Raw genomic sequence first — 6,000 nt, forward strand, 5'->3', positions numbered from 1 at the left:
GCCAGTATTTTGGTCTCAGGAGTCCAAGAAGTCAAGACCATAGGTCAGGAAATTATTCATAAACACCTGAAACTCCAGCGAATACTATTGATTATACTTATAGCAATGATAATTGATGTGGAAGTTCAAGATACTGTATGTGATCTGTCTCAGTGCTATTCTACATGTTACACTAAATCAGTGTTTCCCAACCTTGTGCCTCCAGATGTTTTGTGACTACAATTCCCATCATTCCTGACCACTGGTCTTGCTAGCTAGGGATGATGGGAGTTGTAGTCCAAAAACAGCTGGAGGCACAAGGTTGGGAAACACTGCACTAAATAATGAGGTAGCAGATTATGACATTCACCATGTGTAAAGCAACTAGCCTTTAAAATGTTACAGGTGCCCTCCAGCAAGCTGATCTTCAATGAAATTTGGAGGTGTTTGTCCTTTCCCATGCAGAAAGAGAAGAAACCACTGCTAGCTTATATCTTGCTCAGCTAATTTCTCCTGCTTCTTAATTGTTAAGGAAATTAGTTGTATGAGATGAAAGAGATAACAGCCACAAGTCAGCACCTTGTTTTCTTGATATGAAGGCAAGCACCTCCAAGTTTTCCTTGACTATCTGGAAGGCACCTTAAATTGTGAGCAGCCAAAGCCTGTGTCCTTGGATTTGGTCAATGTAAAACATAGCCTGTCTCTGAAGTGGCAGAATTCTGGACTGCATCTCTAGAGACTGATACAATCCCAGGTGGTCTTTTCATAGAACAACATTAACATGGTCATGTGGCCAGCAAGTAAGCACAAGTAAGCACAATGGGAAGAGGGTTTCTCTAAGTCTAAACCTTTGTCTCTGATGTGCTATATACAGGGAAATTATTGTGCAGAAATCAGAACATTAAAAAATATGACACCCACACCAGTGGTACTGTTCAGAATTCTACCACCTCAATTTACCACCTCATTCTGCAAAATGGGTAGATCAGTTATTGGGGACAGATTACCGGTAAATGGTTTTCCTGGTCAATTATAGAGGTAGTTATGGTAGAACAGTATAATCCATGTTTACTTACACATATTGGCCACACTATTTAATCAATGTATTTGCTTGTAAATGGCATAGAGCTCTAATATTAGTTGTTTTGTTTCAGAGGTAAAGGTAAAGGGACCCCTGACCATTAGGTCCAGTTGTGACCGACTCTGGGGTTGCGGCGCTCATCTCGCGTTATTGGCCGAGGGAGCCGGCGTACAGCTTCCAGGTCATGTGGCCAGCATGACAAAGCCGCTTCTGGCGAACCAGAGCAGCACACGGAAATACCGTTTACCTTCCCACTGTAGCGGCACCTATTTATCTACTTGCACTTTGACATGCTTTCGAACTGCTACCGTAGGTTGGCAGGAGCTGGGACCGAGCAACGGGAGCTCACCCTGTCGTGGGGATTTGAACCGCCGACCTTCTGATTAGCAAGCCCAAGGCTTCTGTGGTTTAACCCACAGCGCCACCCGTGTTTCAGAGGTAGCAGTCTAAAATAAGTTTTCTTTTTTTCAACTTTATTGTTTGTACTATTCTAATTATTATTTATTGAGTTTATAGCCCTCCCTCCCTCCCCAAAGTTCAAGATATATAGGAACACAAATGTTATTCTAGTCCAGGGGTGTCAAACTCAAATTCATCGGGGGCCGCATCAGCAGTTTGGTCACCCTCAAAGGGCCGGTTGTATCTGTAGGACTATGTGTCCACTCTTTATTATCATAAATTATTGTCACTGCATTCAATTATTACTGTTTTTTGTAATAATGTCAGTAATAACTAGCTCTGAAAGCAGAAACATAGTCAGAATAATGGCAAGTAGATATTCAAATGTACAATTATTGTACAGTTTATTGAAAAATGATTTTTGGTAACTGCACTGGGTGGTGGAGGCTCGCTAGGGTTTCATGCAGGAGCTTTGCAGAGCTACTGGTACCTGGAGATGCTGGGGTCCTTCTGCATGCAGGACAGATGTTCTGCCAGTGAGCCACCACCCTTCACCAAAGGGACTGGCTGAGGTTGACTCACTGGAGCTGCTCTTCTGGTTCCAGGGTTTAAGGGCCAGAAGTATAAAGCAGCATCCTATGTTTCTGAGGAGAGGGAGAGGGAGGGGAGGGGAGGGAGGGAGGGAGGAAGGAAGAAAAGAGGGAGTGGGAGGGAGAGAGGAAGGAAGGAAAGAAAGAGGGGAGAGAAAGAAGAGTAGGAAATAAGGAAGGGAATAAAGAAGTAAAGAAAGAGGGAGAGAAGACGGAAAGGGAGAAAGAAGGAAGGAAGTAGAGAGGGAAAGAAAGAATAAGAATGAGGGAGAGGGAGAAAGATGGGAAGGACGGAAGGAAGAAAGGAAAGAAGGAAGGAAGGAAAGAGGGGAGAGAAAGAAGAGTAGGAAAGAAGGAAGGGAATAAAGAAGGAAAGAAAAAGAAAGAGGGAGAGAAGACGGAAAGGGGGAAAGAAGGAAGGAAGTAGAGAGGGAAAGAAAGAATAAGAATGAGGGAGAGGAAGAAAGATGGGAAGGACGGAAGGAAGGAAGGAAGGAAGGAAGGAAGAAAGAAAAGAGGGAGCAGGAGGGAGAGAGGAAGGAAAGAGGGGAGAGAAAGAAGTGAAGGAAAGAAAGAAGGGAATAAAGAAGGAAAGAAAAAGAAAGACGGAGAGAAGACAGAGATAAAGAAGGAAGGAAGGAGAGGGAAAGAAAGAATAAGAATGAGAGAGAGGAAGAAAGAAAGGGAAGGGGGGTCGCCGCCTTGATTCAGCGCCAGAAAAGAGTGCGAAGGGACCCAGGGGCAAAAAGCATTTCCCATGCAGCGTGAGGCAGCGGGTGTCCGTTTTAGGAGACGTGCGTAAAGCCTCAGGGTTGCACGTTCATGAGGCTGAGCCGCGGCAGGAGGAGGAGGAGCTGAGGCAAGAGGAGGAGGAGGCGGCTTGCCGGGTCGGTGCCTGGCAGCGCCGTACGGAGAGTGCCAAGCCTCTGGGACGCAGCAGTGCTCTGTAGCACTTTGAATCCTCCTCCTCCTCCACGCGGCGCTGCTGGGTGCTTTGTCTGTGCTTCAGCAGCAGCAGCAGCCGTTTCCAGGTGCCGAGCCGTGGCAGGAGGAGGAGGATTCAAAGTGCTACAGAACACTGCTGCGTCCCAGAGGCTCGGCACTCTCCGTGCGGCGCTGCTGGGCACTGACCAGCAAGCTGCCTCCTCCTTCTCCTGCTGTGGCTCGGGGCGCTCCACGCAGTGCCTTTCTAACCCCCCCAGGCCCCAGCTGTTTGTCGGCGCTTTGTCGGTGCGGCGCTTCAGCAGCAAGGTCCCGCTGCTGGGTCCCGCTGGCTGGGGCGCTCGGCGGGCCACATGACGAGGTCTGGCGGGCCGGATTTGGCCCCCGGGCCTTGTGTTTGACACCAGTGTTCTACTCCTTCCTATGGAAACTGAAGTTTTATCAGAACTCCTAAAGTTTTCCTGCAGTGCAAGAGCTTTAAATATTTCCAGCACCTCAAGACAATTGTATTTTATGCATATATGCACTATACAGGGCAAATATTTGCTATTGACCCCACATTGCTATTGCTCCAAATGTGTTTGCAGGGAAGTTGCTAAGAACACTTTGCCACCAAACATGATAAACATCTCTCAAACTACCTTATTATCATGGCACATTGAATTGCTTTGGGGATTGGGCATACAAATCCGGAAAAAAGATTCCATTTAACACTCATCAAAGCCAGCAACGATGTCTGCTATACAAACACTGCAGAATGGAGTCTCTTTCTTTTCAAGCTGTTTTCACAGTTGGGATGAAATCACAGCTGTATAGATTTTAGAAATAACACTGTGCCATTTCAATAAGCACTGAAGTTTTGCTTAGGACCTCAGATGCATACAAATCTCCACTCCACCTTTCCATTGTGTTATTTCGGAGGAGGAACACATACAACACTTGAGGTGCAACAGAACTGCTGTTGGAAGAAAGCTGTGGGGGGAACTAGACACATTGGAGACATGCGCTAGCACTTAGCTTGGTTTGTAACATAGGACCGTTTGTAATCAAGGTCAGGAACCTCAACTGCAAGGGGGATGCTGTGCTCAGCTATGGCCTTTTCCACGCAGTCACACAATGCCACACACGTTCAAACACATGAACACACATGCACCAGACATGTGGACACATGTTTGCAAACACATGCACAGCATTTTCAGTGCTCCCCACTCCAGTGTTGGGGTGGGGTGGCTGATAAGATTCCTCTACTTGCCCTTTAGATAATTCCCATACACCCCACTCTAACACTGGCCTTTAACTCATAAAGTGTAAGCAGAGGGCTTATCTCTGATCTTATGGCTAGGATGTAAGATAAGAGATAAGATAAGGTTCCATGATCACTGCAGATGGTGACAGCAGTCACGAAATTAAAAGACGCCTGCTTCTTGGGAGAAAAGCAATGACAAACCTAGACAGCATCTTAAAAAGCAGAGACATCACCTTGCTGACAAAGGTCTGTATAGTTAAAGCTATGGTTTCCCCAGTAGTGATGTATGGAAGTGACAGCTGGACCATAAAGAAGTCTGATCGCCAAAGAATTGATGCTTTTGAATTATGGTGCTGGAGGAGACTCTTGAGAGTCCCATGGACTGCAAGAAGATCAAACCTATCCATTCTGAAGGAAATCAGCCCTGAGTGCTCACTGGAAAGACAGATCCTGAAGCTGAGGCTCCAATACTTTGGCCACCTCATGAGAAGAGAAGACTCCCTGGAAAAACCCTGATGTTGGGAAAGATGGAGGGCACAAGGAGAAGGGGGCGACAGAGGACGAGATGGTTGGACAGTGTTCTCGAAGCTACGAACATGAGTCTGACCAAACTGTGGGAGGCAGTGGAAGACAGGGGTGCCTGGCGTACTCTAGTCCATGGGGTCACGGAGAGTTGGACACGACTAAACAACAACAACAACAACAAGATAAGAGATCCCTCTGTCTGCTATTCAAGGTAGCACTTGTCCACTTGCCCCAGTGCTGGAGTGGGAAGAAATGCTGTCTTCTACTCTTTAAGAGGACACGACTAAACGACTAAACAACAACTCTTTAAGAGCAGCCAAGACATCTTATCTCACAATCAGATCTGGAAATAAAGTTGCAGGGGCTAGCAAGCCATTTTCTGCGGTTTGGTGGACTATATCAAAAGCAGACCTTCTACATGTAGTCTCCCACACAACTGGGAATCCCCGGAGGTGGAAAAGCTGAGTAACCTTATATTTTTGGAGAACCCATTATTGCACAAAAAAGGCTACTGTCTAGCTTAGATTATTTTCAGAACAAACTGTTTTGTTTCTTTTATGCAACCTAGGTTTCTCTGCCCGCTTCGCTTAAACCTCCATCCCTGAATTAAATATATCTTAATTGACTGAATACTCATAGTCCCAAGAAGCACAATTTCTGCATTGCAGGGGGTTGAACTATATGACTTTTGGAGTTCCTTCCAACTCTACAATTCTATGATTCTACAACTGTCCCTGCCCTGCTAGTTTAGGCTGAGAAAATGGCATATGAGCTGGATGTTGCTGTGTGGTGACAGAGAGATCCAGGCATCTCACCCAAAGTTCTTGTTTCTCACTTCCACCAATAAAAGAATTAAGGTAAACTGGAAAACTGCAATGTAAGAAATGACGGAAGTCTAGGCTGGGTGTGTCGTGTTAGCAACTAGACTTTTCCACACCAAACCCTTGAATGTCTTCTGACAAAAATGTGGAAAAAAGTTTGTTGAATCTTTCCAAATATTATCTGATTCTGGTTCTTGCTACCTATTGTCCTTCCTGAAGCAAAAATGGCATCATCTGGTTATATTAAACTGCTGTTCTTTTGAGGATTTAAATGGGCTCCCATTAAATGGGAGGGTTTTCCCCCTGTATGTTTTCATTTGGGTGTGTGAGATAGCAGCCTGTCACTTTCAACTGCAGCTGTGAATTTAATGATAGTACAAATGAAAAGCTGTTAGTAATTAGGTTGCTGGGTGTTCC

This window comes from Zootoca vivipara, chromosome 5, assembly GCF_963506605.1.
Source record: "Zootoca vivipara chromosome 5, rZooViv1.1, whole genome shotgun sequence".
NCBI classification, from domain to species: domain Eukaryota; kingdom Metazoa; phylum Chordata; class Lepidosauria; order Squamata; family Lacertidae; genus Zootoca; species Zootoca vivipara.